A 12289-nucleotide genomic window follows, 5' to 3' on the forward strand; every position below is an offset into this window, starting at 1 on the left:
AGATACATTGGAGATGCAAGAAGGAAGAGATTTGAAAAGGAGAGGAGATAAATAAAAGAAGAAACATCTGCTTCTGTGTCAGCGTCGGTGACGTCAGTGCTGACGCGCCGCTGTCACATTCATTACAACCAAGCATTTATACTTGTAGTCCCAGATCAGGTCTGACATCAGCAGCACGACAGTCAACTTTGAAAATGTATCAAATCTTATTTATAAAGTCAAAAGTAGATACAAAGTGAACTCAGCATGCACAGAGGAGTAAGTCAAGTCAAAGATCTGATATTAATCGATGAATAAAGCCACAATGTAATGGGTAAATAATGGAGATAAAAGATAATAGTCAAAGGAGTCAAAATCAAGATTTAATTTCCTTTAAAACATTTCTTTTTACTTTTATTCCATAATACATACATATTTAACTGATAAGTGATCACTGTTACCTTGGATTTTTAGTACATTTTCATTTAAAATCATTTTTTTGGAAATCTAAAATAAAAATGTCGTAATTCTGAATTTTGACATCAACCTTGATAGAGACAATTATTTAAAAACGTTCGCTATAACTGTGTTCCTGATGAAGATACAAATATTTTATCTCTTAATTTTATCTTTTATTATTTATATATAAATTCTAATCCGTTCATTTAATCCAATACATTTTTCATTTTGTACTATGGGTGGACTGGATTTCATTAGTATCAATATATATTTGACTTTAAACCTCATACATTTGGCAGCAGAACTGTGACAGAGACTTAAGGGAAGCAGTCCTGGACTTCCAGTCAGGACCACCTGACCTAGATCCTTTCGCTCTTCAGGGAGGGCAACTAAACCATGTTCCTTAAGTACATCTGCACTATCGAGGAGCTCTCCAGGTGTACCTCCGGATCCTCGCCCGAGAGACTCAACATGAGTTAATCAGCAGCTGCGGTTCAGCCCAAACATGGCCTGTAGACCAAACTCACGCAAGTTATTTCTGGATCCAGCGAGTTGGTTTTCAAGGGCAGAGGAGTTCTTGTGGTGAATGAGAGAGTCAGAGTCTGATGTTCACACGATGATATGTCCATGACACATATCGTCTTGGTGACGCTCAAATGACTCATTGACTTTACAGGAACGATCTTGGATTCACTCAGTGCCACATATCTGAGTGAGTCACTGTGAGCGGTTGATGCACTCTGAAGTCTCCGACTCAATCTGGGATTGATCTGAGTCACTGATCTGATTCAGAACTACTGATTCGAATCACCCAAGAACATATTATCACTACTACATGGACTCATCTCAGTGATTCCATGAGTCAAAGTGGAATGACTCTTCTCAAAAATATATAAATTAACCTTTGAGTCACATACATGTTCTCAATAGATTGAGGATTCTAGTCTGGAGTCCACACAGGACTTTGAATTCCAATTCCTTTGCTTAAAAATGAAAAGACAGACTTTCTCACGCAAAGGTCAAAAGATACGAGTTTTGAATTACCTATGTGAGTCTCTGTGACTCAAATTGCTAGAGAGGAAGTGCGTTAAACTCATTGAACAAATGTAACTTCCTCTACATGACACAGCAGCTCTCACTGGAAAATATATAATAAAAAAAGTTAATTCAAGTTAATAATTTCACGACTATAAAACATACTTTTAAGTCAAAGACTGTCCATTAGTATTTTGAACTACACACTTTTTATGAAGGAGAAACAAAAGTTTGAATACATTCGTAAAAGTTGTTAAACATTTTTTTAATAAGTGTCAAGTTTATTGGAGAATATAGTATTTTAAAAATAATTTCTGTGATAATAATGATTCATTTTAATAATAACATTTATTTCCAGAATAAATCTACTAGATTGAATTGTATCTTAGGTAAAAAAAAATAATCTTTATTACATTTATGTATTACTTCACTACCTTATCTATGACTGGATAAATAAATATTAATACAATTTTATTATTAAGGTAAAACACTGTAAACCACTCGATCGCATTCAGATGTGATTTAAGGAAATAAAAAGGAACATCAAATGTATAATTTAGTGGAAATCATTCTCTGAAGTAACATATACATAAATATATTCAATGTATAAGTAATAAAAATACTAAAAATCAAATAGAACTATACACAAATAAAAAAATAAACCAATTAATGGAAACATTTTTCTTTTTTTAAACGGCAGCTTTAAGAATTGAAAAATGAGTTGAAATCCTGAAAAAGAATCGATTATTTACATCCATTATACACAGACGTCTGCTTGACCTTTGACACATGAACCCAAACCATCGCCACCGCTTTCACACTCGTCCATCTGCTCTGGCGCACACACAACAGACATTTCTTCAACACATTTTTAATCACGTACTGAAATGGGAAATACATATAACTGTGCTGCTCCTTTAGACTTAAGGTGCTTAAATGACTTTTAAACTAAGATCTACTCTGAGTCTCAGGAGAGATTCGAAAGTTTCTCTGATTGAAGATTAAAAAATGGTTTAAAGTACTGGTTTTGTGGATCACAGATAGTCTCGATAGATCGCTTTGGTCTGTTTACTCAGGGTTATATTTTTTTTAAACAAAACACTACGCTCGCTCAACCTGAAAGAGAGTTTGCTGCCTTCACTGACCACCCGAGTTATTTAAATGCAGATCAGGTCGATCGCTCGGCTGAACCCCGAGAGTGTCTCCAAACACATAATTAGCTACGCCGCGCCGCGGACGGTCCTGATGTAAATGGGCGATCGATTTTCAGAACCGGCTACCACGACGTCCAGGCGCGCTATCATCAGGCATCCAAACGTGGAGGGCGAGCCCACGCCGGAGATAATACTCTATCCATCTCAACCCCCCTCAACAAGCTCGCAAGATTCATGTCCCACCAGCCGATGGCTCCCCTGTGGCTAGCTCTGTGCTAGTTAGCGCCTCGGCTAATCTGCCCGCCGCAGTTCAAGAAAATAATTGTCCATCGTTTTACTACCAAGTGACTATTCTACTATATATATACTATATATCATATTCTCAGAGATTAAGACAAAGTTGTAAGTGTGCGACAATAATATGTATAGTGTTAGATTGAGATGAGTCGTTCTTAGGGCCCGGTATAAATTGAAATTGTCCGATACTAACACTGACACCGGTACCTTCAGTTCGATACCGACACTTTTTCAGGTACCATTTTTTAATAATGAATTCCATAAGAAAGGAATGACATTACACATAGTTCAAAAATGTAGTTACATTTTTTAGCTTTCATAAATTTCCACTTTAAGCAATTTTCTTGAAGGAAATATAAATAATAAATAATTTCCTGTGCAGAAGGACGCTTTCTAACAAGAAGTAACAACTTAATGTTTACTGCCTTTGTTGCTTTGTTCTCAGTTTTTCTGCCATTTAATCCACACATGTTTCGATGCTCAATAATAATTCCGGTCAGTGGTACAAGAGAACCGAAGTTTGATACCCAGCCCTAGTCGTTGTAGCTTCTTGTAGAGTCAGAGTTTTGAGTCGAACAATTTCCATAGTAGTGATTCACTTAGATTCCATGAATGGAAATTGATTTATACAGACTCTGGATCCTGAATGAGTCATAATATTGTCCGTCTGCCTCGTCCAATCAGAGGTTTGGGATTAATTCCGCTTCATTTCTAGCCACTTGAGACTCTATTAGGTTTGTATGACCGAGTCATTCTTCAAATGTCTTACACACCTTTGAAGCAACTGTGATGACTCAGATCTTTGTGGCAATCGAGTCACGGGTTCTAATAAAATGTAAGACTCATCTGACTCACCCAATACTATTAACTCCTAATAACCTCATTGGTACAACCATTTCCTTTCTAGTAACTTGAATCCGAGGTGTCGTACACTACCAGTTCCAGACTTCTAACTTGAGTCAGAGATTTGCGAACGACTCAGCATTATCGGCTCCTGAGTCAGAATCACTCACCGATCAATATCTATTCATCCGGATCCATGAGCATCTCGGTGGGTTCCATTCAGACTGCATCTGACGGTTTGATGTTCCATCCTTCTATTTAACTCGTCTTCTTCCTCATCCGTCCTTTCTATTGACTTTCCCCGTCCATCGGGGTCACGTCATTAGCCCGCGGGGTCAAGGTTCAACATCATTGTCACACTACCGCATACGTGACGACCATTTTCTCTTGACCTCACGATTACCTTCCCTCGGCTGGGACGGCAGTTATCCTGCGCTCCTAATGAACCGAAGCGTCGCCTCAGAGTCGGCCCTTAGTGACCATTAAGCTCTGAACCATTGTCTGTAACGCTCACCTGTGCTGTCATTGGTCAGCGACTCGAGTGACATCGTCGCCGCTGTCGCCATTTGTTAGCGGACGCCGAGTCAGACAGATTAGAGTTCCAGCGTCGCTATGATGAGCCAGGCTATTCAGAATCTGTCATAACTGCATCGGATTTCTGAAGCGATTGATTTTGGGAAGAACAACAGGCAACCGAGAAAGTTGCATGTTTGGCTTAAAGCTTGTAGAGTCTTTAATAGCGAGATTAAGTCACACATCTGCCAATGTTGTCGTCCACCAGAGGGCGCCCTGGATTTCCCATGAGGTAACCATCAGCACGCGGAGTTGACTCAACAACATATGGTTGTGATGAGTCGGGTCTTTTTGGCTCAGATTGTTGACCAGGTTTAACTTCCTTGGCACCTAAGTTCACTTTAAAGTCTCAACACTAAGTAGTTCTCAGTCGTGAGTCAGACTCAAAGAGTGACTCAGTGGAACATCTGAGTGATTCCCTCTAAGTTGAAAAAAGACAGCGTGGATCTCTCTGCCAACGACGTGGTCATTTATTGTAGCAAGTAATTTTCTGATAAGACGCGTGTGTCAGTGATCGTGGGTGACTTCCTTATTTTAAATAACCCACTTCCTGTTTAGTTTATTTTTGTTGTACCACTAATTTGTGTTGTCATTAGCTCACCAGGAGGAGTGCAAGAAGTTACGCTCATAGCATCACACACTATCTAAGATTACCTACTTGTGTTTCCCACTACGTGGACACGAGTCACTCAGTCTGTCGACCAGGTTTAACCTCCCCATTATTTAACAAAGCTTTAGTGTAATTAATCAAACTAGCGTAAATAACTAGTGGTGGGTTATTTTAGCTACCATTCTGGTGTTACTTTTTCTACACCTGAACTCCTTCATCTTTGGCTTGAAGCTTCAGACCGACTTTTCAAGACTCCTCAGTCGCCCGGTAAGGATAAAAAAAAAATAATCCCAGCTCCCCGGGGTTTATCTGAAGCTTGTCCACCCTGCACTTTGTTGTCGGGGGTGTCACACGCTCCAGTGTCAGAACGTCTCTCTGGAGCTCGAAAGATTTTCTTCTTGTAAAGGAAAATGCACAGAACTGTGACCTTGTGTCAATCAAATATCAAGACTCTAAAATATGTTATATGTATAAGAAATGAGGCGTGTCATCATCATCAGTAGATACTCACTTTGTCTACCTTCCGGTCCAGAGTGTCCCCTTTTCTCGTTTCCTTAGAAGACTTTTCTCCGATTGTAGAACATTTTTACTTAATCAAAACCACAACGATGGATGATTCTTTTCTTTTTTAATATTCCTTGTTCATTTGTATTTACCATTTTTTCTTTTTTTTTTTACATTCTCAATATTACTGTTACATTTTTTAAATTTTATTTATAAATTTCAGTTTACTTTTTCCTTTATATTTTCTTTAATTGTAATTATTATTATAATCATTATTCTAGTTAAAATAAGTTTCTCCAGTCTTTTTTCTTAATAGATTGTTTTCTGTGGTCACACCTGTCTGTTTTTCCTCAACTTTTTTTTAAATCAAAAAGACAACTCAATCATTTTCATAATCACCGTGTAAACTTTTTCAAAATGTACTTTCTTTTCCATGTAAAAAAGTGTATTATTTTCTGTTGCCTTTTCAGTCTTGTTTGACTTTATAGTCTATAGTGTTGTTTTCAATGAATTGATATTTATTAAAGTATATATTTCACAATACGTTTAAACTTTTCTCCTAAAGACTTCAAGATTCCATCTTTCTGTTTCCCATTTTATTTGACATCAATGAGTTGTTTTTTTCATTCCCAGACACAACAGTGTAACAGAAAATAAGACTCCTCTGATGTAAGTCGTGCGCTGTATTATCTCCTGCATCCATAATGCAACCAAAGGAAGTAATTAAACTTTAATTTAGTGAACCGGGACATGTGTTTGTCTGCCCGGATGTAAAGTGTGTCTCTGCTGTCCCAGAGACACTCCTCAGACCCGGCTGACATGCAGACCCAGGATGAATGGAACACAAACTTGCTGCTTCATCCCAGTAATCTTCCCTCGCAACAGATGGAAGCAGCTTTTGTCTGACACACAGTCCACCGGGCCAAGGATAGTTGACGGGGAGACGTCAAAGCCTCGACAGGATTCGTGGAAACATAATCAGCTTCTATTCTTAATTATTGGACCAAAATAGAGTTTCCTGAGTGGTCGTCTGAGGACGGCGGTGATGAAAACTGATCTGACTGAGGAACACAACATGAGTACAGGCTTTGCTAGCACTGATCCCACAACATGTCATGTCTGTGTTGACACTTAAACAGATCAACTCAATTTTATTACTTTTTTTTTAAATATATTTTTTGTATTTTGGTTAGAGCAGAAAAAAATCCAAATCATAAACTCAAATTTAACATTTCAATGAGATTTATTTTTCTTGTTTTTTTAAATCAAGACATGTTTGAAAATCGGTCTTTGTTTTTAACTCTTTTTTAACGACATTTTTTCTCACTTGTTCAACTTTTTCTTCATTTTTCTTAGATATTTCACCTTAAATGGCAAAATAAAGTATTTTATTTTAAGTAGAGTTTACTTACAATAACTTGCACTTTAACAATTTTCTTTTCTGTTTCTTTCTCTGATATTCTTTTTTTTTTAATTGACTTGCCTTTTTATGATTTAGTAATTCTCACACTTTAAATATAACACATGGGGAGGAATATACTTCATATATGGGGAAATAAATACGGAGAAATTATATTAAATAAAAGTAAAAAAAACTCCACAAAGTTGGAGTGAATATTTATAGATTATTTGATAATATATAATTTTTTGAATATTTACATTTTTATACTATTTGCACTTGTTTTTTTAAAGCCATTCAGGATAATGTTCAATTTCATCAAAAAAAAAAAGACTAAATAAATAATTTTCAAGTCTAAATAGTAGAAGCCTGAGGACCTGAAGTCTGACCAGGTGAAAAAAAAGTGGAGGTCCTCGTTTGCTCTTTGCCCTCTGATGTCACTTCCTCGCCTCACTCAGGAGAGGCTAACCGCTCTAAAATAAAGTGTGGGCTCAGTGTTGTGCTGACTTGCACCTGAGAGACACAAATCAATGGGTGCCGCGACCTCTTGTCGCCTTCGCTGCCGCGTCACACCGAGCTGTAAGTGCTGGCTGCGGTTCAGGCGGGGACGTCAGGCGGCCACTGGGCTCTGCTCCGCGTGTGAACATTTAATCAGCTTAGCGTGACATCCATGCGGCCCTCCAGTGCATCTAAAAACCACCGGCGAGCTCTCAGAAGCTAAGCCCGCTGACCCTCGCTGATCTCCGCGCACTCCGGCGTGTTGCTTCACTCTGGCCAGGTCGACACAGCGACACCCAGACGGCTGACGCAGCTGAAAGCCCGCGGAGCTTATGGAGGCAGAAAAACATGCCAGACATACGCGATCCTATTTAAGCAAAGCTTTTAGCAATGTAAAGTGCAGGAGGATTGAAGGCAGCGATACATGTAACGCTGCAGGGGCTTAGGCGGCTTTACGAAACCGAGCTTGGGTTAAAGTGCATCCCGGTCCTGAGAGAGAAACTGACTTGTGCCGGGTTGACTTGAGTGGGACCTCGAAATAGATCCTCTTAGATCTTTGGATCCGTCAATATTTAGGAGTCTTTTAGTTCAGTCTGTGCGTCAACCAATCAGCCTTCAGATCCATATTCCTCTATTCCAAAGGTCAGATTTTAGGGGCAACAGCCGAGGTGTCCAGACTTACCTTGAACACACCCCGACAACATCTAAATGAACTGTCTTCTCGACAAGGAGCAGTTGTTCTACACTGAGTCTGTCCTGGATGACTGAGCATGAACATCTAAGAGAGAGTTCTTCTCGTCTGTGATCTTGTTCTTGAGTCTCTACAAAGCAGAGGATGACGAGTTAAAATCCGAAGTATTTTCTCGGACTAAAAGGCGCAACTACTACAAATGAAAGGCTCTATTGACATAAATAAAGATGGACTGGATTAAAAGCTGCATTTTGTTCTTCTGTGTTACTTATAGCCTTGAGTTTGAAATATGCTTCGAGTCCTTAAACCCTCCTTACTGAGTTATACTACAGACCCTCCTTACAGAGTAAAACTACAAACCCTTCTTACAGAGTAATATTACAGACCCTTCTTACTGAGTAATACTACAGACCCTCCTTACTGAGTTATACTACAGACCCTCCTCACAGAGTAATACTACAGACACTTCCTACTGAGTAATACTACAGACACTTCTTACTGAGTAATACTACAGACACTTCTTACTGAGTAATAATACAGACACTTCTTACTGAGTAATACTACAGACCCTCCTTACAGAATAAAACTACAGACCCTTCTTACTGAGTAATACTACAGACCCTTCTTACTGAGTAATACTACAGACCCTCCTTACTGAGTTATACTACAGAGCCTCCTCACAGAGTAATACTACAGACACTTCTTACTGAGTAATACTACAGACACTTCTTACTGAGTAATAATACAGACACTTCTTACTGAGTAATACTACAGACCCTCCTTACAGAGTAAAACTACAGACCCTTCTTACAGAGTAATACTACAGACCCTTCTTACTGAGTAATACTACAGACCCTCCTTACAGAGTAAAACTACAGACCCTCCTCACAGAGTAATACTACAGACCCTTCTTACTGAGTAATACTACAGACCCTCCTTACAGAGTAAAACTACAGACCCTCCTCACAGAGTAATACTACAGACCCTTCTTACTGAGTAATACTACAGACCCTCCTTACAGAGTAATACTACAGAGCTTTGTGGTTCGGCTTCGTAGCTAACCAAAGTTGTACTAAAATATTTTGAGCGCCGTTTACTTCAATAAATCATTTCAAGGTCAGCAAGTACAACCATACACAGGGGCATCATATTCAGAAAATAAAAGGATTTCAAGTGCACATTATAGTCCAAAAAATATGGTAAATGGAGAGCTCTGTCTTCTGGCTCAGCTCAGCAGGATGACACGAAAATTCGTGAAGCGTTCCATGTTTTTAAACAATTTCCCGAAGGAGACCCTCAGTGGGATCGATAAAGTTTTATCTATCGATGTATCTTCCTCATCAGACAGAGCCATAAACTGGCTGAGTGCCTCTAAAACCTCATTAAATCCTATTGGAGGGGTTTAGAAAGAGCTGAGCTAAAAGACAAATATCAATTTGATGCCTTCTTTCACCAGGAGGAAAACAAGCCCTTAGAGATAAGAGGAGGAGCTACTGTAGGTAGATTTTGATCATCGTTTTTATAAACACGTTTCTTTTGCTACTCACATAACACTCATTCTCACACTGACTCAAAAGTGAGTCTTAACCCTGAATAAAGCACGTGTAGAACGAGTCGCTGAGGTCACATGATCGGCCTGATGTTGCTGTGAGAGTGAGGAGAGAAAGTTTGTAAAAACCGTTGACCCGAGTCGCTGTTTATTTGTTGTTTACTTCACCACTGCTGCGCTCCCCGACAGAGGCGATCAATCTACATCTGGTGTCACGCGAAGAGTCCAGGAGCTCCACGCCGCCTCCACCGACACTGTGGACGAGCGAGGGAGGGCACGCGAGCTCACTCCCCTGTGTGCGAGTGTGTGTAAGTGTGTGTGCGAGTGTGTGTTTGAAAAGCACTTCGCCACATGTGTTTACCTTCCCTGGGAATCTCTCCAGTGGACGGCGACTTGATAGAGTGTGTGTTGGTGTGTGAAATGCATTAGATCACCGACACACACACGGTCGCACACACACACACCGAAAACAAGACAACTCTTGTGGGCCGTGAATCCTCAGAGCTGTCAAGACGAGAGCCGATCGTCCGGGGAGAAGAAAAGGGGAAGAAGAGGAAGGAGGTAAAGAAAGTAAGTTAGAGAGAAGATGACGAGAGGAAGAGAAGATTGAGGACGAAAGAAAGAAAAGGTGGGAGAACTCATGGCTGGAAGAGGAAATAAACTATAGAATTTGAAAAAAATAAATGGATGAAAAGAGGGATTGAAAGTTTAAAAGAGAGGTTGAAACTAAGAGAGGGAAATTAAGTGAAAGTACAAAAGGATAAATACATGAAAAATAAAAAATAGGGAAACGAAATTTGAGAAAATAGTGGAAAAAAAGAAAAAGAGAAAGACAATATGTTTGACGTGGAAGAGAGAAAACATCGATAGCTCATATGGGTGAAAGTAAAGAATTTAAAAACAGATGAATAAAAGGGAAGTGTTAACTAATAGAGGATGAAAAAAGAAAAGGGGGAAATGAGTGTAAAATAAAGAATTGCTAAAGTAACAAAATTTGACGATGGATCAAACCTGGACTGAAGTAAAGGTGGATGAAAAGAAGAAGGCAAAAGAGAAAAAAAGATAAAAAGGGATAAAACTATATGAGGACAGAAATATAAAAGAAGATAATGGAAGAGATAAAAGAGAGAGGGGATAAAGTTTTGAGCAGTTCGAGAGAAAAAAGAAGATGTAATGAAAGGAGAAAGAAGGAGGGTGAAGAGAAGATGGGAGGAGGCGGAGGAGAGACGAGCTGTAAGTAGCGCAGTCTGGGTTTTTTTTTCAGGACACACACACTTTTCCTGGAGTGAAGGAACTACTCGAGCGAAAGAGCAGAAACAAGCCGACTGTCACGCAACAGAGCTGCACAACCACAAATACACAGTGTGTGCACGGGTGTGTGTGTGTGTGTGTGTGTGTGAGAGAGAGTGTGTGTGATTTGACCCAAAATTCTGATCAAAAAGAAAAGAAAACAGAAAGAAAACTTGATTTTTGAGCGAGTTATGGAATAATAAAGTTCTGTTTTTGTGTGTATTTTGTGTTGTTGCTCTTCTAGTCTCAGCTCTCGATCTGCGTCAGTGAGTTGTGTGTGAGTTGTGTATTGTTGTGCATCGCATCTCCAACCTTCTGTCGACGTGAACCAACACAACGTCATTTTCAAATCCAAACTCTGGTGAAGCAGAGAAAACCGTGTCGACTTCAGCGCCATGAATACATTCTCTCGCTCCACAGGTGGTCATGTGACCTCATGTGGGTCCAGGACGACCATCACGGCGTCCACTGTTGCGTCACTCAGATTACAATCCTCATGAACTTGAAAAAAAAAAAACAAGCTCAAATCGCTAATCCCTGGTTTACTCAGCTCAAACTCTATAAAGAGGACGCGGTGACCTTTTGACCTCTGGTGTCAGTGATGTTACAAAACCAGCACATGTGGCGGTGGATAAAAAACGACCCTTTATCCCAGCTAGTTAGGGCGACACACAGGTGTTGAGATGAGCAGACGCTCGGGACTGTGCCTGTGGTTGGAGTTTCAACTAGTGTGAGTCTGTGCGAGGACTTCACGGGTTCAGGTTCTCTCCCCTCACATGCTACAGGACCTCAGGGGGACCAGGACCAGGTCCTACTCGAAAAAAAACCTGAGCCTGACGTACTGACGACTGTGAGCACACGTGTGAGTCAGCGAGTTCACAGGTTCCTCGTCCTCTCCTGAACTCTGCTCTTTTCTCGTCTGGAGCCGAAGCCGGCTTTACTGTGTGTTGATCTCTGGGTCAACAGAGCTGCGTTTAATAGCATCAACGCTAACGCTGCCAACAACAACAAACAGGTCCAAACTTAAAGTGATAGTTCGCCAAAAATTCGAACTCAGCTCGTGTCTACTCACTCTCATGTTGAGGTTATTTTCAGAGTTGTTACTTTTTCAAAGTTATAGACAAAAAACGTTTGTTCGTTTTAATGTAAATACTGGAGCTCGGTTGACTTCGTCTTCATCTTCGTCCAAAATGAAACATTTAAAAACATCTAAATACCTTCATACTGCTCGTCTGTAACGTCCATCTTGTATTGAAGCCTCCACCCTGCATTTGTGTTTTATTGCGTTCATGTTTTATCTCATTTGTGTCGACTTTAATTGTGTTGCATTTCTTTTATGTTGCATTGTCACCGTGTTGCATTTGTGTTTCTTTTTGTGTTGCATTTGAGTTGTTTTGCATTTTCATTG

This window comes from Callionymus lyra, chromosome 2 (assembly GCF_982586985.1).
Source record: "Callionymus lyra chromosome 2, fCalLyr1.hap1.1, whole genome shotgun sequence".
Lineage (NCBI taxonomy): Eukaryota > Metazoa > Chordata > Actinopteri > Syngnathiformes > Callionymidae > Callionymus > Callionymus lyra.